Below are 25,464 nucleotides of genomic sequence, written 5' to 3' on the forward strand. Positions count from 1 at the left end.
CTTCTTTGCGGCCATGTTTGGCCACCCGTCCTCCCTGGGTAAGGTGCACTGAATTTGGACTTTCCCTCCTGGACCGTCCACACCTCTCAGGTATTTGTCTGTTACCAGTCAAACGGCTATGGGGATGCACTAGCCTGCATCCTGATCTCTTTTTTTCCTCTCTTTTTGATATCTTTCTGTTCGTTTATTTTATGCTTCTCTCATGTTCGGTAGCTCAATGGCTATGTTACCTAATACGGTTATATATGTTTCATGATTTCTTAAGGTTCTGTTTTTTTACATGTACATGCACATGTCTTCCTTCCCTGGTTATCTCTGTGCAGACCTGTTCACACGTTATGATCTCCCCCCTGCACTGCCGTTCTTCCCTTATCCCTCTCGGAGGGGCGGAAGCCCTCACGATAGATACCTGGCAGGTTATGGGAGCTGGTCTTCACAGTGATCCCCATGCAGAAAAAAGCGAAGTTGGATAATATATATGTGTTTCTCTGCTTGTTATACATCTGGTTACAATCCCAATCCTTCCCCCCTCCCTCTTTTCCTCTCCTTCTCCCCACTGAGCCTACTACCAGTGCAAATTCCTCCGACACCCCCCCTTTTAAGGTCCTGCAGATGTGCTTCAGTGCAGGTCATGGCCCCCTACTATCCCCAAGAGCCCACGCCTCAATAGCTTTACTACTTGTAAACCATACCCCCGTTATAATCCCACCATGCTGCGGATAGTCTCATGGAATGTGAGGGGCCTTCATTCCCCTTTTAAAAGAATGAAGGTCCTTCGTCATCTCAAGCTGCTCAAGGCAGATGTAACATTACTTCAGGAGACCCACCTCTCATCACCCGACTTCGTCCGGATGAAGAAACTATGGGTAGGAACGGTAGCGGGCTCAGAGGCCCTAGGCCGTAAAGCAGGTGTCCTCATCCTCATTCACAAACATCTCCCATGTAAAATCCTTTCTACAGACACGGATGCCCAGGGCAGACTGCTCTCTATTCGTGTCATAATAGGGACTAGGGAAATGGTGATATCCAACATTTATGCCCCAAATAGCCCCACGAAGCAATTTTTCAATACGCTAACCACTTGGCTACTGCGCTATCCTCAACTTCCCCAGGTCGTTGGGGGAGATTTTAATTCCGTGGTTCACCCGCTAGATGATAAATCCCTGAAACTGCGTCTTATCCCACCCCCGACTCCCTCAAACGCCACAATGCTAGCAGCGACTGTGGAATCCCTACACTTCCATGACGTATGACGGTTGCACCACCCGACTGACAGGGAATTCTCCTTCTACTCACACTCACACAATGTTTTCACCAGGATCGACTACATACTCTGCTCTCACGATCTACTCCCCTTAATCCCGGAAGCGGAGATTCACGATATTGCTATCTCCGATCATGCTCCCATATCCGTGACTCTAGAGTCCCCTGACATCCACCCACATCCCAAAATCTGGCGTTTCCCCTCCTTCCTCCAACATAATGCGGATTTCCAAACATATATTACAAAAGAGTGGAGGCTTTACACACAAATGAATGCGGACCACGCTGACAACCCCAATCTGTTATGGGACGCAGGGAAAGCTTTCCTTCGGGGACGCATCGTTTCTTATGCATCTTCCTTCAAAAAGAACGCATACCTCAACTACAACACCTCCAGTTCCAGACTCCATCAGGCTCAATGAGCACTCATTTGACACCTGTGCCGACACCCTGGAATCAATTAAGAGAGCACACTTCGATGCCACTCTTCACAAATTCAGGAACAAAGCTGGCAAACTGCTAGCCTGGCTCTGCAAGGGACCCTACCGCCCGACTATCATGCCCGCTATCGGGGAGCCGGATGGCTCCATCACAACCACGCAAAACGGCATAAACTCGGCCATGCTGCGCTATTATTCTGCACTATATGCTGCTGACCCCATTGAAAAGCCCACGGCACACAACTTCCTAGACAAAGTGACACTGACCCGAATATCCTCATCTCAACTAGATTCTCTTAATGCCCCCATCACTCTTACGGAAATAACCAACACGATCCGTAATCTAGCCTCCTCTAAAGCACCCGGCCCAGATGGTCTAACAGGCAAATTTTACAAATCTCTAAACTCGCTCCTGGCACCCACGCTTGAAAATGTTTATCAACACATATGGTCAGGTGGCCCCTATTTACCCACGGGGAACCAGGCAATAGTTAAATTACTAGAAAAGAAGGGGAAGGACCCGAAAGAACCTGGCTCATATAGGCCTATCTTACTCCTGAATCTCGATGTCAAAATCCTCTCCAAAATAGTAGCCACGAGACTGGCTGACATCATCCCTTCTCTGATCCATCCTGCCCAATCAGGCTTTGTGAAGGGCAGAACGGCAACGATCAATATCAGAAAAGTGATGATGGCACTGGAACACGCCAGATGCAACCCTAATGGGGACTTTGCTATTATTACTCTTGATGCCGAAAAGGCTTTTGACAACGTGAGTTTCGATTGGCTTTCCATGGTTCTGAGTAAAGGCCTCCTGTCCAACGAGTTCCGTCTACATAAAGGCACGAGACAGGGCTGCCCCCTATCCCCTCTCCTATTCAATTTAGCTCTGGAACCACTTTCCAGATATCTGCTAACAGTAGCCCCGATCCACGGCAAAAATAGGGGAGCAGGAATTGAGGACCTCTCTGTTTGCAGACGATGTCCTCATTTTCGACCAATTCAGAAACTGTTCTGGTTTACGCATAAATTACTCCAAAAGCGAGATATTGCCCCTTGGCAATCTCCCTCCTCCGGCATGGGCCCAAAAATCCATCTTCACGATAGCAAAGTCGCATATTACCTACCTGGGAATCAAGATAGGAAAACTCCCTTCCTCTCTCTACCATCTGAATTACCCTCCCCTCTTTGCCAAAATTACTCTGGACCTGGAGAACTGGATGGATCTGCCCCTTTCGCTCCTGGGAAGATGCCACTTAGTAAAAATAGTCAGTTTCGCACGCCTGCTATACCCCCTCCTAACGATACCTTTACTTATCAGACACAAAGATTCCAAAACTTTGAACTCTGCAATATCGAAATTTATATGGCGAAACAAACGACCACGCATAGCCTTTTCAAAACTTCATCTCCCCAGGACCGAAGGTGGTATTAGTCTTCCAAACCTTAGATTGTATAACCTAGCTTGTCTTCTGCGAGTGAGCCTGGATTGGATACCCAAAAATCCCAATGCTCCAACTATCAGCTGGAAACTGCAATGGTCCACCCCTACTCCCTTACAGCCCTTCTTCACTGTAAATGGAAATCTCTACCAACTAAGCATCAGCATAATCTTTTGTTGAGAGACACCGCTATTGCCTGGAGGGAGGCGAGGAAAAGTCTCAGACTCTCTCCTTTCATTTCCAAATTCCTCCCAATTCAAGGAAACCCGAATTTCCCCGGGTCTGGAACGCCAACCCTATGATATGTGGCGACAAAAGGGTCTTGATACCTTCTTCTCCCTGTGTGATCCTGATTCCGGCCGGATAACATCATTTAGTTCCCTAGCCACCAAATTTTCTCTCCCAGATGTTTCTGCTTTCCAATATAGTCAATGTAGCAGTTTTCTTCGCAAGTCCTGCAGGAACGACTCCACGAGATTTACTTCATCATTCCTTGAGACACTCATAAAAAAAGGCACCTACAAAATATCCGACATCTATAAACCTCTACTTTTAAAAACAACTCCATCTCTGGCTTCATCCTCAATGTCAAATTGGGCAAAAGACTTTCCAGTTGAAGACATAGTGGACAAGATCTTGCAAGGCCTTAACTCCGTATATAACCTGGTTCCCAATGAATCTTGGAGGGAAACCCAGCTGAAAATCGCTCACCGTGCACATATTCCCTTTCTCCCGACCTCCCACCTCCGTTCAACCTCCACCTTATTATGCCTACTGTGCCAACAACCTAAGCCTTCTCTCTCACACCGCTTCTGGACTTGCTCCTATATCTCTGCATTTTGGGACCGAATCCTGGCATATGTATTCCAGATCACATTGCTAAAGCTTCCCAAAGACCCGCTACTCCTTATCTTCGGGCACTGGGACGATACATTGCTTCTATGGTCCACCGTTCCCAGCCCACCAGGCAAGAACTGGGCCTTGATCTGCCTCCTGCTAGCAAGAAGGGCCATACTAGCCAATTGGACATCTGCATCCAAACCCTCCATCCCCCAGGTCAAAAGGGATCTCCTACAGATTCTCTTTCGTGACAAACTTAACACCAATCTGGCCCACCAGAAAGCCTTACAACACTTCCACAACAGATGGGACCTTTTCATTATGGCGCAGCTTACTCCTCAAGAACATGCACAGCTCGATAAACTTACCTTTGTCTACAATGGACCTTACCAACCATGACCCTATTTGCTACTGGATAACTATCTATAATAGACCAACAAATTTGGTCGCCCCCGCTCCCAGCTTCTCTCTTCAATTATAGATCACCTTGATCTCCATCCGAGGTTAGTTTAGTGCCCTATGTTTAGCAGATCCATCCAGCCATGTCTTCCTCGTGTTCTTCTGTTTTGTTAGGGAGAGGGATACTCTTCATTTAGATGTAAGATATCGGTGCTTATACACCACTGCGTGACCTACTTTGATATTGTATATGACTTGTATGTTATACGGAAAAAAAAAAAAAACCCTCTGTACTTGCTGATTATGTCACTCTGTGATGCACTCTTTTTTCAATAAAATTTTATTAAAAAAAAAAAACTTTCTTTGGCTTACCAAAAGGACATCCAAAAGAATCAAGATAGCCAATATAAGGCATCATGAAATGTTACAATTTGAGAGAAAATAATTGCAAAATTATTTTTCTTTAGAATAGGACATTGGCAAACAGGCATATTAATTATTACTACTTGATTTCTACAAGTAGTTTACATTGGATTTTGACAAACATGTTCACAATTTGTTGAAGGAATAGTGATTAAAATGTTGCTGAAATCTTTGCTTTGTCAAAGTAGGACTATACTTTCAGTGGTCATTTCTGTAGAATGCAAAGGGAGAAATGTGCTTGAAAGTGTCCATACTCACCTTCCACGATGATGAATTTTAGGGTTCTTGTCTCATTAGGACTGCTGTTGGCAGTGCCGCTCTCTGCAGATGCTGTCACCATTTGATGGCTTGGTCATCTTTCCTGACAGGGGTGGTGGCTGGCGGGAACTTATTCAGAGTGGTTGTTTGAATGCTAAATGTCTATTTTTGTTTCAAAAACAGCTGAGTTTGCAAGTTTGTGTTTTGGTCTATTTTGAAAACTATGCTTTTTTTTTTTTTGTAATTGCCAGATGGAAAGGTAAAAAATGACATTATACTTCTATGTGGGAAGGTTATTTGCAGTGTGGCAAGCAGTAGCTGCCAATGTTTTTCCTTTGGCTTCTGCGCTTGGAGGAATTGCAAAACTGAAACAACGCTCACGGAACCCAAGGAAAAATTATGGTGCTTTATATGTTAAAAAGATAAAGAAAATACTGTCATCACTGACAACCCATTCTTTCCGAAGCAAAAGAAACATGCCAGACCATTCTGTTTTTAAAGAGGTGGAAACAAAAATACTCCATCTGTGTTTTAGTTTCTCCTGTTACTGCGCTGAATAAGACTGTGAGGTGCTGTTAAAACTTTGCTCGGCTTACCAAAAGGACATCCAAAAGAATTAAGATAGCCAATATAAGGCATCAAGAAATGTTACAATTTGAGAGAAAAGAATTGCAAAATTATTTTTCTTTAGAATAGGACATTGGCAAACAGGCATATTAATTATTAATACTTGATTTCTACAAGTAGTTTACATTGGAGGTTGACAAACATGTTCACAATTTGTTGAAGGAATAGTGATTAAAATGTTGCTGAAATCTTTGCTTTGTCAAAGTAGGACTATACTTTCAGTGGTCATTTCTGTAGAATGCAATGGGAGAAATGTGCTCGAAAGTGTCCATACTCACTTTCCACGATGATGAATTTTAGGGTTCTTGTCTCATTAGAACTGTTGTTGGTAGTGCTGCTCTCTGCAGATGCTGCCACCATTTGATGACTTGGTTCCTGATGGGAAGATGGCTGGCGGGAACTCATTCAGAGTGGTTGTTTGAATGCTAAATGTCTATTTTTGTTTCAAAAACAGCTGAGTATGCAAGTTTGTGTTTTTGTCTGTTTTGAAAACTATGCTTTTTTTTTTTTTAGTAATTGCCAGATGGAAAGGAAAAAAATGACATTATACTTCTATGTGGGAAGATTATTTGCAGTGTGACACGCAGTAGCTGCCAATGTTTTTCCTTTGGCTTCTGCGCTTGGAGGAATTGCAAAACTGAAACAACGCTCACGGAACCCAAGGAAAAATTCTGGTGCTTTATATGTTAAAAAGATAAAGAAAATACTGTCATCACTGACAAACCATTCTTTCGGACGCAAAAGAAACATGCCAGACCATTCTGTTTTTAAAGAGGTGGAAACAAAAATACTCCATCTGCGTTTTAGTTTCTCCTGTTACTGCACTGAACAAGACTGTGAGGTGCTGTTAAAACTTTGCTTGGCAGGGGGCGTGGCCTGCAGCGGAGCCGGATGGTCGCATAGATCCAGAGCTCCAGCGCTTCAGGGATTAAGCGTCTATTAGCGAACAATCCGACCACCGATTTCACTCCAAAAACCGGCGATTTAGCTTGGGCAACAGTCGTGACCATGCCTAGCAAACGGCGGAACCCAAGGCGCCCGCACCGCTTTACGGACTTCTTCCTCATGAAAGCTATGGAGGGTATGCAAGATGGTGCTGAGGCCTACTCTGTCCCTGCAGCCCCAGCAGCAAGACATCACATTAAGACAGGGAATCCTGCTAAAATGACACTTTCACCCGATTCCCGACCCTCCTCCCCGCCTTCCCCAGCAACCCGGAGCCCAGTTAAGTCCAGACCCAGGCTGGATGGCAACGGATTGCACACATTGGATAGCCCAGGCCCCGAGTCCGGAGATGACACGAGGGACATGCCGGAATCGATCGAATCTTTCCCTACACAGAATCAGCCTGTGATGGACACTGTGTTAAAAGACATGCTGCTGTCCCTTAGAAGTACCATACAATCAGATATGGCATCCTGCATGCACAAGTTTAATCGGGATATTCATGAACTGGGTGAAAGGGTAGATCACATTGAGGTAAAAATGGGCGAATACGCCGATACGATTAACTATCTGGTCGATGTGTATGAGGAAAAAGAAAGTGACACTGCATGGGTTAAGGCGAAATTGGCCGATTTGGAAGACAGGTCTAGGAGAAACAACCTGAAAATAAGGGGTATCCCCGAATCAGTGCAACAATCTGACCTGAACTCCTATGCTACAACGCTCTTTAAAACCCTCATTCCTGAGCTTACGGATCTTGATGTTATCATTGATAGAATACACCGGCTACCTAAGCCTTCCCATTTGTCTGAGCAAATACCACGGGATGTTCTCCTTCGCCTACACTTCTTTCACGTTAAAGAAAGCCTCGTGTTGTACATGAGAAAGCAGGAGGTCATTCCCCCACAGTATCAGAACTTGCAGTTTTTTGTAGATCTGTCCCAATACACCCTACAGAAAAGGAGGAACCTGAACACTGTTACAAAAGTTCTCCGGAACCACAAAGTTGCATACAAATGGGGTCACCCCACGAAGCTTGTAGTGACACGTGATAATCGCACATATGCGATCTCTTCTTTAGAGGAGGGTATTGCTCTCCTGCGAGAATGGGATATTCTTCCTGAGGATGTGATCACTTCCCCATCCACCAGCACACCCAGACAAGTTGACAGGGACTGGTAAGAGGTAACTGGCAAAAATGCTCGTTCTCATACATGAGCCTATCGGATGGTCATAAGAAACTCTGTATCCCTGGAGTGTAGGGCCGTGACCTGTACGGTCGGACTAAACCCCCACAAATAGCAGCAGTTGCCCGCTGACTGCGGGTGACTTGTTATTCACTTAGAGGAGCACCCTGTTTGGTGCTCAGCTGCACTGGACTATGTTTCTTTTTTACGTTTTTACATGTTTACTTACTTTCTTTTTTCCTAATATGTTACGTTTCTTTTCCACGAGATGTCTACCTGCAACAGAAGCAGGTCTCTTTGCGAACCTTCAGGAGACCAGGATGACAGAAAACCCAGACCATTGGCATCTTACTTCTCTGAACCATCCCGCAAAGCGGAAATCCTTATGGCGGGAAGCTTTACTCCACAACAGTGATATTGTCTGCGCTCAGGAGACACACTTTAACTCCTCGGCTCCCCCCAAATGCTCACATAGCAACTATCCCTATGTCTTTACAGCCAACGCTGACTCCAAGTCTAGAGGTGTTCTCATGGCTATTAGAGATACGGTGGCGTTTAAGCTGCACCTAGAGGTTAAAGATCCAAAAGGCAGATTCTTGATCCTGGTCTGTGAAGTGAATTCTTCCACCTACACGATCGCCACCGTATACTACCCTAATGTGCACCAAGTGCATTTCTTCAACAAACTTATTAGAAAAATCCGGAAGATCCAAAAAGGTTTATTAGTGATATGCAGAGACTTTAACGCCACTCCAGACCCGACGTGCGATTCCACCTCGACTTCCCACCGAAAGGCGGCTAAACTACTACCCTCCATTCACAACAACAATTTGTATGATGCTTGGCGCTGCTTCCATGCGGCTGAACGGGATTTCACTTTTTTCGCTTCACCCCACCGGGTCTACACGCGAATAGACCTGTTTTTAGTTGATCAAAGAGTATTATTATTGTCGAAATCTGTCTCCATTGGCAAAATATCTTGGGCGGACCATGCCCCAGTGGTGTTATCCATTGCCAATCCAACAGTGGTGCAGAGGAGTCCATTATGGAAACTTAACTCTTATCTTCTTCAACAGAAGGACTCTAGAGACACTGTACATACCCGCCTTCGGGAATTTTTTGATCATAATGATGGTTCAGTTAGAGATAACTGTGTATTATGGAATGTCCATAAGGCATTTATACAGGAAATTCTGGTACAGCTGGGAGCGAGGGCAAAGAGGCGGAGGCTGCAGTGATTAAACGAGCTAACTACAGCAATTGCTGACACAGAGGCACAAAACAAACTCCACACCACACCGTCCTTATCCGTAAGACTGACCCATCTCAGACATGATCTTAGGCTCCTGCTCCTAGAAGAATTCGAAAAAACATCCAAACGAGTGAAAATGAACTACTACGTACACAGCAACAGAGCAGGCAAACTCCTAGCGCACAACTTGAGGGGTGACAGACACAAATCTAATATCCTTACATAATTCACCCTGTGACTAAGCAAAAAGTGTATCACCCCCAACAAATAGCTGATGCATTTAGCTCCTATTATGAATCCTTATATAACCTTAAACAGGACCCTTCGACACACCAACCACAATTAGGTATGATTAACGACTTCCTGTCCTCCATCTCCATTCCCCGACTGACGCCCGACCAACTACAATCACTAAATGAACCATTTACTGATACCGACATCCACAAAGTTATTGCCACTTTACCACTAAATAAATCTCCGGGACCGGACGGATTTGGGGGGGAATATTACAAAGAATTTGCTCCAATACTGACCCCCTATTTAGTGAAAGTCTTTAATGATGCGGCCGCCTCTGCCTCTTTCCCTCCTGAAATGTTAGAAGCAATAATTGTTACTATACCCAAGCCTGGGAAGACTCCCGACACCCCCTCTAATTTTAGGCCGATATCGCTCCTCAATACGGACGTGAAACTATATGCTAAGCTGATTGCTCAGCGCTTAGTCAAAATAATTCCTACAATCGTTCATCCGGATCAAACGGGGTTTACCTTGGGCAGAAAGACGTCGGATGCCACTCGCAGAATGATTAATATCATTCACATGGCCGAAAGGCAGAAAAGGCCTTCTCTGCTTCTGACTTTAGACGCAGAGAAGGCCTTTGATCGCATATGCTGGCTTTATATGACAAGAGTCCTGGAAGCCTTTGGTTTTGCTGGTAAAATACTCACGGCTATTTTGGCTCTATATTCGAATCCCTCGGCTAGAGTGAATGCATCTGGGGTTCTGTCCACCCCTTTCGCAATTTCTAATGGCACAAGGCAGGGGTGTCCGTTATCCCCGTTAATATTTAACCTGTTAATGGAACCCCTAGCTATATATCAGAAGCCATCCTGAAATTAGAGGCTTCCCAGTTGGCGCAGACAGCCATGCTATCAGTTTATTTGCTGACGACATAATCTTGATCGTGACAGAGGTGGAGTCTTCCCTGGCTGCGATTTCTGATACTTTGACTATGTTCAACCGAATATCTTACTATAGGGTTAATGAAAACAAATCCCACATTCTTGGCCTAGGCATCAACCCTGCCATCCAAGCTCGCCTAGAGGAAACCTACCCCTACTCTTGGACCGCCAATGGGATACAGTATCTAGGCATTACACTAACGGCTAGGACTGCACAATTAGCTGAGGCAAATTACACAGCATTTCTTCAACATTTAGAACCCAAACTTCATTCTTTATCTAAAGTAGAACTAACATGGTCCGGTCGACTGGCAGCCCTTAAAATGACAATACTCCCCCAATTTATATATCTGTTTCGCACTCTCCCTATTCTAACCCCAAACATTTACTTTACTAAAGCTCAATCCATGCTGAATAATTTTCTAAGGCAGGGGAAAAAAGCTAGGTGCGCATTTCACAAACTCATCAAGTCCAGATTAGTAGAAGGTATAGGACATATCGCTCTAAAAGACTACTATCTGGCAGCGTGCTTAGCTCAAATCAGACAGTGGTTTCTGAGCGGGGCCAAGGCTAGATGGATTGAATTGGAAGTCTACCAATGTCCTTACAGGAATCCACTGGATCTACTCTTAGCAGCTAGATTTATGTTCACACTACCCCCTAACATTTCTATGCCTATGGTGGCAGCCATAGAGGCTTGGAGAATCCTACTTCACACTCCATCGGACGACGCTCCTTCAAACTCCATTCCACTAACCCTATCCAGTCTTCAACTCCTGATCCCAAACTTAAAAATCAAACAATGGTTGGCCAAAGGTGTTACTGCAGTTACTGCATTGCAAATAGGACCAGCCACGAAAACCTTTAGAACATTACAATTGGAATTCGGATTGCAACCGGACGACATTTTTACTTATAATCAAATCTCCCACTTACTATCGACACTTCCCGACCCATCCACCGTTTTACCGTGGAGGGTCTATCTTTACTTCAACAACCCTACTACATCTATTAAGGGAATATCGTTAATGTATAGCCTTCTACAGCAGAAAACAACATTTATTAAAACCCCTTCCATGCGGTCGTGGGAATTGGATCTGTTCAAGTCTTACACCGACGATCAATGGCGTATTGCCATATCTTCTACCTACAAGACCACCAGAAGCGCCAACTTGTGGGAACTTTACCAGAAATTGCTGTTGCGGTGGTACCTCACACCCTCGAGGATAGCCTGCTATACCCCACAAGCCTTGCCATTGTGCTGGAGGAACTGCGGCTATAGAGGCACACTCATTCATATCTTTTGGGAATGCCCAGTGATACAACCTCTATGGACTGACGTATTTAACACAATATCCATACTTTCACGCATCCTTGTGCACCCATGCCCAGGTCTAGCTATTCTATCTCTAGGCATAGAAATATTACCTCCTCATTTAAGGAAAATTGTAACCCATATTCTCCTGAGTGTACGCCTGGAGTTGGCCAGGGGGTGGAGGTCGGTGGTAGCACCTTCACTCTCGGTAATTCTACAGACAACGCACTTACACATTTCTTATGAACTGATGTTTGCCTCTTCCTTAGGCAAATATAGGCAGGCTTGCACAGAATGGGAACCGTGGCTGAACTGGTATAAGGGACATAAAGTATAAATGCATATCCCTATTATGTAGCTTAATAGTCCTTTGGTACCGCTCCTTACCCGAGAGTGGAGAAATCCATGCCCCGTAGCATGGGGGGGTGCGGCCCACTGGCTCGGGTGCAGCTAGATCCCAGAAGGGGCGCCGGGTCGGAGAGTCGCAAACTCCCTATCTAACTGTTTCACCTCTACTCTCTGAGGACTACCCAGTGGTTATTCAATACACACATATCTAGATTGGTGATGAGCCCATCTTGATCTATTATTTTATGTCATCCAGTGGGTAACACATACATTGGCTTTGGCAGGCCCCTGATCTCCATTAGAGCTATATTTGCTTTGGCAGGTCCCTGGTCTCCATTAGAGAAATGTTGAACTTTAAGTACTTATTGTTTCATGTGCTGACTTTATATTGCTTATGACTATACTCTGTATTACAGTTAGAGCATATGTATGCTGTTGAATATCCTTTGCTGCTATTCTTGTGGAAATTTTCAATAAAAATATATTGTTATAAAAAAAAAACTTTGCTCGGCTTACCAAAAGGACAACCAAAAGACTCAAGATAGCCAATATAAGGCATCAAGAAATGTTACAATTTGAGAGAAAAGAATTGCAAAATTATTTTTCTTTAGAATAGGACATTGGCAAACAGGCATATTAATTATTACTACTTGATTTCTACAAATAGTTTACATTGGAGGTTGACAAACATGTTCACAATTTGTTGAAGGAATAGTGATTAAAATGTTGCTGAAATCTTTGGTTTGTCAAGGTAGGACTATACTTTCAGGGATCATTTCTGTAGAATGCAAAGGGAGTAATGTGCTCGAAAGTGTCCATACTCACTTTCCACGATGATGAATTTTAGGGTTCTTGTCTCATTAGGACTGCTGTTGGCAGTGCTGCTCTCTGCAGATGCTGCCACCATTTGATGACTTGGTCATCTTTCCTGATGAGAAGATGGCTGGCGGGAACTCATTCAGAGTGGTTGTTTGAATGCTAAATGTCTATTTTTGTTTCAAAAACAGCTGAGTTTGGATGTTTGTGTTTTGGTCTTTTTTGAAAACTATGCTTTTTTTTTTTTTTTTTTTTAGTAATTTCCATATGGCAAGGAAAAAAATGACATTATACTTCTATGTGGGAAGGTTATTTGCAGTGTGACACGCAGTAGCTGCCAATGTTTTTCCTTTGGCTTCTGCGCTTGGAGGAATTGCAAAACTGAAACAACGCTCACCGAAACCAAGGAAAAATGATGGTGCTTTATATGTTAAAAAGATAAAGAAAATACTGTCATCACTGAAAAACCATTCTTTCGGAAGCAAAAGAAACATGCCAGACCATTCTGTTTTTAAAGAGGTGGAAACAAAAATACTCCATCTGCGTTTTAGTTTCTCCTGTTACTGCGCTGAACAAGACTGTGAGGTGCTGTTAAAACTTTGCTCGGCTTACCAAAAGGACATCCAAAAGAATCAAGATAGCCAATATAAGGCATCAAGAAATGTTACAATTTGAGAGAAAAGAATTGCAAAATTATTTTTCTTTAGAATAGGACATTTGGCAAACAGGCATATTAATTATTACTACTTGATTTCTACAAGTAGTTTACATTGGGCAGCACAGTGGTGTAGTGGTTAGCACTCTCACCTAGCAGTAAGAAGGGTCGCTGGTTCAAATCCCAACCACAACACTACCTGCCTGGAGTTTGCATGTTCTCCCTGTGCCTGCGTGGGTTTCCTCCGGGTACTCCGGTTTCCTCCCACAATCCAAAGACATGCAGGTAGGTTAATTGGCTTCAGTCAAAAAAATTGCCCATAGTATATGACCTTGGATTGTGGGCTCCTTAAGGGTAGGGACCGATGTGAGTGTGCGATGTACAGGGATAGGGACAATTGTAGACACTCAGGTTGAACTTGATGGACTGGTGTCTTTATTCAACCTTACTAACTATGAAACTATTGGAGGTTGACAAACATGTTCACAATTTGTTGAAGGAATAGTGATTAAAATGTTGCTGAAATCTTTGGTTTGTCAAGGTAGGACTATACTTTCAGGGATCATTTCTGTAGAATGCAAAGGGAGAAATGTGCTCGAAAGTGTCCATACTCACCTTCCACGATGATGAATTTTAGGGTTCTTGTCTCATTAGGACTGCTGTTGGCAGTGCTGCTCTCTGCAGATGCTGCCACCATTTGATGTCTTGGTCATTTTTCCTGAGGGGAAGATGGCTGGCGGGAACTCATTCAGGGTGGTTGTTTGAATGCTAAATGTCTATTTTTGTTTCAAAAACAGCTGAGTTTGCAAGTTTGTGTTTTGGTCTATTTTGAAAACGATGCTTTTTTTTTTAGTAATTGCCAGATGGAAAGGTAAAAAATGACATTATACTTCTATGTGGGAAGATTATTTGCAGTGTGACACGCAGTAGCTGCCAATGTTTTTCCTTTGGCTTCTGCGCTTGGAGGAATTGCAAAACTGAAACAACGCTCACGGAACCCAAGGAAAAATTCTGGTGCTTTATATGTTAAAAAGATAAAGAAAATACTGTCATCCCTGACAAATCATTCTTTCGGAAGCAAAAAAAACATGCCAGACCATTCTGTTTTTAAAGAGGTGGAAACAAAAATACTCCATCTGTGTTTTAGTTTCTCCTGTTACTGCGCTGAACAAGACTGTGAGGTGCTGTTAAAACTTTGCTCGGCTTACCAAAAAGACATCCAAAAGAATCAAGATAGCCAATATAAGGCATAGGGAAATGTTACAATTTGAGAGAAAAGAATTGCAAAAATATTTTTCTTTAGAATAGGACATTGGCAAACAGGCATATTAATTATTACTACTTGATTTCTACAAGTAGTTTACATTGGAGGTTGACAAACATGTTCACAATTTGTTGAAGGAATAGTGATTAAAATGTTGCTGAAATCTTTGGTTTGTCAAGGTAGGACTATACTTTCAGGGATCATTTCTGTAGAATGCAAAGGGAGAAATGTGCTCGAAAGTGTCCATACTCACTTTCCACGATGATGATTTTTAGGGTTCTTGTCTCATTAGGACTGCTGTTGGCAGTGCTGCTCTCTGCAGATGCCGCCACCATTTGATGACTTGGTCATCTTTCCTGATGGGAAGGTGGCTGGTGGAAACTCATTCAGAGTGGTTGTTTGAATGCTAAATGTCTATTTTTGTTTTAAAAACAGCTGAGTTTGCAAGTTTGTGTTTTGGTCTATTTTGAAAACTATGCTTTTTTTTTTTTTTTTTTTTTAGTAATTGCCACATGGAAAGGAAAAAATGACATTATACTTCTGTGTGGGAAGATTATTTGCAGTGTGACACGCAGTAGCTGCCAATGTTTTTCCTTTGGCTTATGCGCTTGGAGGAATTGCAAAACTGAAACAACGCTCACGGAACCCAAGGAAAAATTATGGTGCTTTATATGTAGTGATGGCCGAACGGTTCGCCCGGCGGTCGTTTCGCGGCGAATTTCCGACTTTCGCCGTCCGCGGGTTCGAACGCCTTTTTCCGTCGTTCGCCCCGGCGGACTTACGTGTTTAATGTATACAAGAACTTTAACCTTTCGTGACACGTTTATCATGTGTTACAGGACAACCAATTGAGACATGACAGCTCATGGACACTTGGACATTCCCCCTAACCTATAAATACACCCGATCCGGTGGCCATTTTACATTCTTTCTTCTGTCACTGTAGGGAAAGGATCCTGTGTGGAGTAGGGACAGAGAAAACGCTAGCTATTTGGTACACAAAAGTTCTTTTCAGGACTGGTATAGGTGTTAGGTCAGCAGCCTGAGTTTCTTTTGTCAGTTTAGATAAAGGGACAGAGCGCTGTATGCTGCTATTTTAGGGACAGCTCAGCCAGATTAGTCTTTCTTCATCATCATCATCATCATCATCATTAGCTGTTACTATCAGGTCCACAAAAGAGCTGTTCCAGCTAATCGTTCCAGCCTACTCTTTTTTGCCAATTTGTATAGGGACAGGCAGGAAGCAGTGTTGTCAGGCAGTGAGGATAATTTTAAAGACTTGCTGTTACTATTAGTTCCACAAAGGTTCTTTTCAGGACTGGTATCAGTGGTACGGTAATAGGCTTGTACACGTATAATATTCTTTCTTCCAAATATAGAAAGAATATTATACTTGACTGCTGCCCTTCTGCTGCAGTCTGCTAATCATTCACAACTCACTTGTTCCACAAAGCTCTTTATCAGGACTGGTAACTTGGTCTGTCTAGGGTGCTACGGTACATAGGCTTGGGTGCGGTACAGTCTGCTGTTCTGTAAGGACCGCTATCGGTCCACAATACATAGGGTTGCCGTGCACTACTGCTGACCGCTGCCCTATACTGCAGCAGTCCTTCATTGGTATAGGGACTGACGTACAGTCTGCTAATCACTAACACACAACCTGCTTGGTCCACAAAAGTTCTTATAAGGACTGGTAACTTGGTATAGGGTGCTACGGTACATAGGCCTGAGTGCAGTACAGTCTGCTGTTCTGTAAGGACCGCTATCGGTCCACAATACATAGGGTTGCCGTGCACTACTGCTGACCGCTGCCCTATACTGCAGCAGTCCTTCAGCGGTATAGGGACTGACGCACAGTCTGCTAAACACTAACACACAACCTGCTTGGTCCACAAAAGTTCTTATAAGGACTGGTAACTTGGTATAGGGTGCTACGGTACATAGGCCTGAGTGCAGTACAGTCTGCTGTTCTGTAAGGACCGCTATCGGTCCACAATACATAGGGTTGACGTGCACTACTGCTGACCGCTGCCCTATACTGCAGCAGTCCTTCAGCGGTATAGGGACTGACGCACAGTCTGCTAAACACTAACACACAACCTGCTTGGTCCACAAAAGTTCTTATAAGGACTGGTAACTTGGTATAGGGTGCTACGGTACATAGGCCTGAGTGCAGTACAGTCTGCTGTTCTGTAAGGACCGCTATCGGTCCACAATACATAGGGTTGCCGTGCACTACTGCTGACCGCTGCCCTATACTGCAGCAGTCCTTCATTGGTATAGGGACTGACGTACAGTCTGCTAATCACTAACACACAACCTGCTTGGTCCACAAAAGTTCTTATAAGGACTGGTAACTTGGTATAGGGTGCTACGGTACATAGGCCTGAGTGCGTTACAGTCTGCTGTTCTGTAAGGACCGCTATCGGTCCACAATACATAGGGTTGCCGTGCACTACTGCTGACCGCTGCCCTATACTGCAGCAGTCCTTCATTGGTATAGGGACTGACGTACAGTCTGCTAATCACTAACACACAACCTGCTTGGTCCACAAAAGTTCTTATAAGGACTGGTAACTTGGTATAGGGTGCTACGGTACATAGGCCTGAGTGCGTTACAGTCTGCTGTTCTGTAAGGACCGCTATCGGTCCACAATACATAGGGTTGCCGTGCACTACTGCTGACCGCTGCCCTATACTGCAGCAGTCCTTCATTGGTATAGGGACTGACGTACAGTCTGCTAATCACTAACACACAACCTGCTTGGTCCACAAAAGTTCTTATAAGGACTGGTAACTTGGTATAGGGTGCTACGGTACATAGGCCTGAGTGCAGTACAGTCTGCTGTTCTGTAAGGACCGCTATCGGTCCACAATACATAGGGTTGCCGTGCACTACTGCTGACCGCTGCCCTATACTGCAGCAGTCCTTCAGCGGTATAGGGACTGACGCACAGTCTGCTAAACACTAACACACAACCTGCTTGGTCCACAAAAGTTCTTATAAGGACTGGTAACTTGGTATAGGGTGCTACGGTACATAGGCCTGAGTGCAGTACAGTCTGCTGTTCTGTAAGGACCGCTATCGGTCCACAATACATAGGGTTGCCGTGCACTACTGCTGACCGCTGCCCTATACTGCAGCAGTCCTTCAGCGGTATAGGGACTGACGCACAGTCTGCTAAACACTAACACACAACCTGCTTGGTCCACAAAAGTTCTTATAAGGACTGGTAACTTGGTATAGGGTGCTACGGTACATAGGCCTGAGTGCAGTACAGTCTGCTGTTCTGTAAGGACCGCTATCGGTCCACAATACATAGGGTTGCCGTGCACTACTGCTGACCGCTGCCCTATACTGCAGCAGTCCTTCATTGGTATAGGGACTGACGTACAGTCTGCTAATCACTAACACACAACCTGCTTGGTCCACAAAAGTTCTTATAAGGACTGGTAACTTGGTATAGGGTGCTACGGTACATAGGCCTGAGTGCGTTACAGTCTGCTGTTCTGTAAGGACCGCTATCGGTCCACAATACATAGGGTTGCCGTGCACTACTGCTGACCGCTGCCCTATACTGCAGCAGTCCTTCATTGGTATAGGGACTGACGTACAGTCTGCTAATCACTAACACACAACCTGCTTGGTCCACAAAAGTTCTTATAAGGACTGGTAACTTGGTATAGGGTGCTACGGTACATAGGCCTGAGTGCAGTACAGTCTGCTGTTCTGTAAGGACCGCTATCGGTCCACAATACATAGGGTTGACGTGCACTACTGCTGACCGCTGCCCTATACTGCAGCAGTCCTTCAGCGGTATAGGGACTGACGCACAGTCTGCTAAACACTAACACACAACCTGCTTGGTCCACAAAAGTTCTTATAAGGACTGGTAACTTGGTATAGGGTGCTACGGTACATAGGCCTGAGTGCAGTACAGTCTGCTGTTCTGTAAGGACCGCTATCGGTCCACAATACATAGGGTTGCCGTGCACTACTGCTGACCGCTGCCCTATACTGCAGCAGTCCTTCAGCGGTATAGGGACTGACGCACAGTCTGCTAAACACTAACACACAACCTGCTTGGTCCACAAAAGTTCTTATAAGGACTGGTAACTTGGTATAGGGTGCTACGGTACATAGGCCTGAGTGCAGTACAGTCTGCTGTTCTGTAAGGACCGCTATCGGTCCACAATACATAGGGTTGCCGTGCACTACTGCTGACCGCTGCCCTATACTGCAGCAGTCCTTCATTGGTATAGGGACTGACGTACAGTCTGCTAATCACTAACACACAACCTGCTTGGTCCACAAAAGTTCTTATAAGGACTGGTAACTTGGTATAGGGTGCTACGGTACATAGGCCTGAGTGCAGTACAGTCTGCTGTTCTGTAAGGACCGCTATCGGTCCACAATACATAGGGTTGCCGTGCACTACTGCTGACCGCTGCCCTATACTGCAGCAGTCCTTCAGCGGTATAGGGACTGACGCACAGTCTGCTAAACACTAACACACAACCTGCTTGGTCCACAAAAGTTCTTATAAGGACTGGTAACTTGGTATAGGGTGCTACGGTACATAGGCCTGAGTGCAGTACAGTCTGCTGTTCTGTAAGGACCGCTATCGGTCCACAATACATAGGGTTGCCGTGCACTACTGCTGACCGCTGCCCTATACTGCAGCAGTCCTTCATTGGTATAGGGACTGACGTACAGTCTGCTAATCACTAACACACAACCTGCTTGGTCCACAAAAGTTCTTATAAGGACTGGTAACTTGGTATAGGGTGCTACGGTACATAGGCCTGAGTGCGTTACAGTCTGCTGTTCTGTAAGGACCGCTATCGGTCCACAATACATAGGGTTGCCGTGCACTACTGCTGACCGCTGCCCTATACTGCAGCAGTCCTTCATTGGTATAGGGACTGACGTACAGTCTGCTAATCACTAACACACAACCTGCTTGGTCCACAAAAGTTCTTATAAGGACTGGTAACTTGGTATAGGGTGCTACGGTACATAGGCCTGAGTGCAGTACAGTCTGCTGTTCTGTAAGGACCGCTATCGGTCCACAATACATAGGGTTGACGTGCACTACTGCTGACCGCTGCCCTATACTGCAGCAGTCCTTCAGCGGTATAGGGACTGACGCACAGTCTGCTAAACACTAACACACAACCTGCTTGGTCCACAAAAGTTCTTATAAGGACTGGTAACTTGGTATAGGGTGCTACGGTACATAGGCCTGAGTGCAGTACAGTCTGCTGTTCTGTAAGGACCGCTATCGGTCCACAATACATAGGGTTGCCGTGCACTACTGCTGACCGCTGCCCTATACTGCAGCAGTCCTTCAGCGGTATAGGGACTGACGCACAGTCTGCTAATCACTAACACACAACCTGCTTGGTCCACAAAAGTTTTTATAAGGACTGGTAACTTGGTATAGGGTGCTACGGTACATAGGCCTGAGTGCAGTACAGTCTGCTGTTCTGTAAGGACCGCTATCGGTCCACAATACATAGGGTTGCCGTGCACTACTGCTGACCGCTGCCCTATACTGCAGCAGTCCTTCATTGGTATAGGGACTGACGTACAGTCTGCTAATCACTAACACACAACCTGCTTGGTCCACAAAAGTTTTTATAAGGACTGGTAACTTGGTATAGGGTGCTACGGTACATAGGCCTGAGTGCAGTACAGTCTGCTGTTCTGTAAGGACCGCTATCGGTCCACAATACATAGGGTTGCCGTGCACTACTGCTGACCGCTGCCCTATACTGCAGCAGTCCTTCATTGGTATAGGGACTGACGTACAGTCTGCTAATCACTAACACACAACCTGCTTGGTCCACAAAAGTTTTTATAAGGACTGGTAACTTGGTATAGGGTGCTACGGTACATAGGCCTGAGTGCAGTACAGTCTGCTGTTCTGTAAGGACCGCTATCGGTCCACAATACATAGGGTTGACGTGCACTACTGCTGACCGCTGCCCTATACTGCAGCAGTCCTTCAGCGGTATAGGGACTAAGAGTTTTGTCACAGGGTGATTTAAAAAATGACAGGCAGAGGAAGAGGCAGGCCCTTCCGCAGGGGTGGTAGGGGTAGGGCAGGAGCAACAGCCTTGAGCCAAAGTGGGAAGTTGCAGAAGGTGCGTTCAATTACTTTAAAGGACGCACCAGACTTGGTTGAGTGGCTCACTCAGCCTTATTCTTCTGCACCCTCCTCATCCTCTCGATCTGCACCCTCTTCTTCACTCTCTGCTATGTGCACCCCCAAAGACACTACCACCAACAACACGACCACCACCACCACCACCACATACCTTCCGCTTGAGTCACTGGAATTATTTTCCGATCCATATCAAGAGGACATTTCTGATGCGCAGCCACTCTTGGTATTGGATCAGGAAGAGGAGGTAGCAACAAGCGCTACTCAGCAGTCTGACGCCAGTACCCAGATCAGCCCAAGGAGGAGGTTGGTCCCCGGTGTTGCTGCCTACTCTACTTATAGCGGTGGGGAAGGTGACGTTGATGATGACGTGTCTAGTGATGTCACGTGGGTGCCCACAAGAGAGGAAGAGGAGGGGAGTTCAGAGGGAGATATGGACCAGCAGATAGGGAGGAGAAGCAGCAATGACTTACATTGCACAGCAGGGACAAAGCAGACTGCAAATGTATCAGGAGCGAGTCATCGACCATGTACGGTCACATCTGGCGCTCCCAGGACACCGGCACATGGCTCCGCAGTGTGGGCTTTTTTTAACGTGTCCGCTGCTGACAATAGCGTTGCCATCTGCAATCTTTGCAGTCAACGCGTTAGTCGCGGTAAGCCCAATACTCACCTAGGGACGACCGCCTTAAGAAGGCACATGAGCAGCCATCACCGAGCCCAGTGGGAGCAACGGAACACACAAAGCCACACTGCAGGCTCTCACCGTCCAGCCTCGTCTTCTACTTCTCCTTCTCCTCTCTCCTCACAATTGTCCTCCACTCCACCTTCCATCACGCCAAGCTCACATTTTTCTGCAAAAAGGCAGGCTTCCGTGGGCCTAATGTTTGAGCGTAAAAAAATGATGACGCCGGATAACCCTCTTGCCCAACGGTTGGCGGCTGGCTTGTCAGAACTCATAGCCCGCCAACTACTGCCATATAAACTGGTGGACTCGGAGGCCTTTCGCAAATTTGTGGCCATTGGAACACCACAATGGAAGGTCCCAGGAAGGAAGTATTTCTCAGAGAAGGGCATCCCAGAGCTATATGGCCATGTTCAGCGGCAAGTGAATGTATCTCTGGCACACAGTGTCGGTGCCAAGATACATCTGACCACAGACACGTGGTCTAGCAAACACGGGCAGGGAAGGTATATCAGTTTTACTGCCCACTGGGTGAACCTTCTGACGGCCGTCAAGCATGTAACCCGTGGCACCCGTGTAGATTTGGTTTTACCGCCACGGATTGCATGCAGGCCTGACTCTTCTTCTCCTCCTCCTACTCCATCCTCCTCCCTCTCCTCCTCAGCTGCCTCCTCCTTTTCCGCTGCTAGCGTCTCTTCCACTGCACCGCCCAAGCTCCCCAGAACCTATTCCACATGCCAGGTGAGACGTTGCCATGCCGTGCTGCGTCTGTTGTGCCTGGAAGCAAAGAGCCACACTGGCCCGGCACTCCTTTCAGCTTTGCGTTCACAGGCAGATGAGTGGCTAACACCGCTCAATTTGACAGTTGGTAAAGTGGTGTGTGACAACGGTGCCAATCTGCTTAGCGCATTGAAACAGGGCAAAATCACGCACGTGCCGTGCATGGCACACGTCTTAAACTTGGTCGTGCAGCGATTCCTTGTCAAATACCCTGGGGTCCAGGACATCTTGCGGCAGGCAAGGAAAATCTCGGCCCATTTCAGAAGATCTTACACGGCCATGGCTCGCCTTGCTGACATTCAGCGGCGACACCATCTGCCGGTCAGACGTCTTATTTGCGATTGCCCGACGCGATGGAACTCAACCTTCTATATGCTTGATAGGCTGCTCCAGCAGAAACGTGCAGTTAACGTCTACCTGTATGAACTCTGCGAAAGAAACGGTTCTGGGGAGCTGGGTTTTTTTTCACCGCGCCAGTGGCTGCTCATGCGCGACACATGCAGACTTCTGCGGCCATTTGAGGAGATCACCAAACTGGTCAGTCGCAGCCATGGCGCCATCAGTGACATGGTACCTTATGCCTTCTTTCTGGAGCGTGCATTGCGTCGTGTCATTGATCAGGCTGTGGAGGAGCAGGAGCGGGAAGATGAGGAAGTCGCAATGCTGGATGAATTCCCAGGGGGGGCTACTCTATCTGAGACAAGTCAACAACAGGAGTCTGATGAGGAGTCAGAGGAGGATGGTGCCGGGGCGGATGAGCAGGAGCAAGAAGAGCATGCTTTAAACCTTTCTGGGATCCCTGTTGTGCGAGGATGGGGAGAGGAGAATGAAGAGGACGACATTATCCTGGATGATGAGCAGGAGCCAGGCCACCACACCGCTTCCACTTTAGTGCAAATGGGGGCCTTCATGCTCCAGTGTTTTAATAGGGACCCCCGTATAAAAAGCATGAGGGTCAAGGACCAGTACTGGGTGGCAACGTACTTAGACCCCCGGTACAAACACAAAATGGCGGAAATGTTACCGCCGTCGCAGAGGGCTGTCAGAATGCAGCACTTCCAGGCCTTGCTTCGAGAAATGCTGCATTCTGCTTTTGCGTGCGCTGGCAGAGGAGCAATTCCCACTCCCAGAGAAGGATTTGCGGGTACCAATCCAACAGCGCCTGCAAGAAGAGGCCGGTTTGAAGATGTGTTGGTGACTTCGGATATGAGGTCATTCTTTCAGCCGACCCATCGACAGGTGTCATCCGGATCCAGCATCAGGGAACGCCTAGACCGTCAGGTGTCCGACTACATTGGGTTAACGGCCGATGTGGACGCTCTGAGGAGTGATGAACCCCTAGACTACTGGGTGGGCAGGCTTGACCTCTGGCCAGAGCTTGCCCAATTTGCAATCGAACTGTTGGCTTGCCCCTCATCCAGTGTCCTGTCCGAAAGGACGTTCAGCGCAGCAGGGGGGATTGTGACCGATAAGCGTACTCGCCTAGCTCACCACAGTGTTAACTACCTCACATTTCTAAAAATGAATGAGGCATGGATCTCGGAGGAATTCAACACATGTGATCAGTAGACCATGTATATGTCTATAAACAATTTTTGGAATCAAGCACACAGACCTTCTTAATTCATTTGGCTCACTTCCCTGACCCAAAAAAGCACACCGTACTATATGCCCCTACCCTCCTCTTTGAAGAGGTTGAGCGGTGTCATATTTCTACTGGGGCTGCTTATTATGAGGGGTTCCCACCATCCCTGTGCTGTGCTGACTTCCTCCTGGGTGTTCTTATTATGAGGGGCTCCCACCATCCCTGTGCTGTGCTGACTTCCTCCTGGGGGTTCTTATTATGAGGGGATCACACCATCCCTGTGCTGTGCTGACTTCCTCCTGGGGGTTCTTATTATGAGGGGATCACACCATCCCTGTGCTGTGCTGACTTCCTCCTGGGGGTTCTTATTATGAGGGGATCACACCATCCCTGTGCTGTGCTGACTTCCTCCTGGGGCTGCTTACGGTGCTGCTGTCAGCGCTGTATGTCACGGAGCTGCTGTCAGCGCTGTATGTCACGGAGCTGCTGTCAGCGCTGTATGTCACGGAGCTGCTGTCAGCGCTGTATGTCACGGAGCTGCTGTCAGCGCTGTATGTCACGGAGCTGCTGTCAGCGCTGTATGTCACGGAGCTGCTGTCAGCGCTGTATGTCACGGTGCTGCTGTCAGCGCTGTATGTCACGGAGCTGCTGTCAGCGCTGTATGTCACGGAGCTGCTGTCAGCGCTGTATGTCACGGAGCTGCTGTCAGCGCTGTATGTCACGGAGCTGCTGTCAGCGCTGTATGTCACGGAGCTGCTGTCAGCGCTGTATGTCACGGTGCTGCTGTCAGCGCTGTATGTCACGGAGCTGCTGTCAGCGCTGTATGTCACGGAGCTGCTGTCAGCGCTGTATGTCACGGTGCTGCTGTCAGCGCTGTATGTCACGGAGCTGCTGTCAGCGCTGTATGTCACGGTGCTGCTGTCAGCGCTGTATGTCACGGAGCTGCTGTCAGCGCTGTATGTCACGGAGCTGCTGTCAGCGCTGTATGTCACGGAGCTGCTGTCAGCGCTGTATGTCACGGAGCTGCTGTCAGCGCTGTATGTCACGGAGCTGCTGTCAGCGCTGTATGTCACGGTGCTGCTGTCAGCGCTGTATGTCACGGAGCTGCTGTCAGCGCTGTATGTCACGGAGCTGCTGTCAGTGCTGTATGTCACGGAGCTGCTGTCAGCGCTGTATGTCACGGAGCTGCTGTCAGCGCTGTATGTCACGGAGCTGCTGTCAGCGCTGTATGTCACGGTGCTGCTGTCAGCGCTGTATGTCACGGAGCTGCTGTCAGCGCTGTATGTCACGGAGCTGCTGTCAGCGCTGTATGTCACGGAGCTGCTGTCAGCGCTGTATGTCACGGAGCTGCTGTCAGCGCTGTATGTCACGGAGCTGCTGTCAGCGCTGTATGTCACGGTGCTGATGTCAGTGCTCTGTATTACGGTGCTGCTGTCAGTGCTCTGTATCTCCTGCACCCTCTTGTTTGCCTACCCTGGTCCCTGACCTTCCCTCTCCTCCATTGCCTTCATTAGCTCCATAGTCCTGAATTGTCAGAACAATTTCCCAAATAAAAAAAAAATGCTTGTAGTTATCGATCCCAAATTCAC

At 46.6% G+C, this 25,464-nt stretch overlaps 5 non-coding genes across 5 annotated transcripts; all 5 read left to right on the top strand.

The window, feature by feature from the left end:
- The first annotated feature begins 4,993 nt into the window (after positions 1–4,993).
- On the top strand, positions 4,994–5,209 carry LOC143985250 (small nucleolar RNA U3). The gene has a single exon (XR_013275533.1). It is a non-coding gene; the product is annotated as a small nucleolar RNA U3 (small nucleolar RNA).
- Positions 5,210–5,898: 689 nt separating this feature from the next.
- On the top strand, positions 5,899–6,107 carry LOC143985172 (small nucleolar RNA U3). Its single transcript, XR_013275469.1, has one exon. It is a non-coding gene; the product is annotated as a small nucleolar RNA U3 (small nucleolar RNA).
- A 6,566-nt stretch (positions 6,108–12,673) lies between these two features.
- On the top strand, positions 12,674–12,888 carry LOC143986433 (small nucleolar RNA U3). The gene has a single exon (XR_013276526.1). It is a non-coding gene; the product is annotated as a small nucleolar RNA U3 (small nucleolar RNA).
- A 1,046-nt stretch (positions 12,889–13,934) lies between these two features.
- LOC143984986 (small nucleolar RNA U3) lies at positions 13,935–14,149 on the top strand. The gene has a single exon (XR_013275309.1). It is a non-coding gene; the product is annotated as a small nucleolar RNA U3 (small nucleolar RNA).
- A 687-nt stretch (positions 14,150–14,836) lies between these two features.
- LOC143984993 (small nucleolar RNA U3) lies at positions 14,837–15,051 on the top strand. Its single transcript, XR_013275314.1, has one exon. It is a non-coding gene; the product is annotated as a small nucleolar RNA U3 (small nucleolar RNA).
- The last annotated feature ends 10,413 nt before the right edge of the window (positions 15,052–25,464 follow it).

Source organism: Lithobates pipiens, unplaced genomic scaffold (assembly GCF_037356315.1).
Source record: "Lithobates pipiens isolate NorthernLeopardFrog02 unplaced genomic scaffold, aLitPip1_a1.2 Scaffold_16, whole genome shotgun sequence".
In the NCBI taxonomy this organism is placed as follows: Eukaryota; Metazoa; Chordata; class Amphibia; order Anura; family Ranidae; genus Lithobates; species Lithobates pipiens.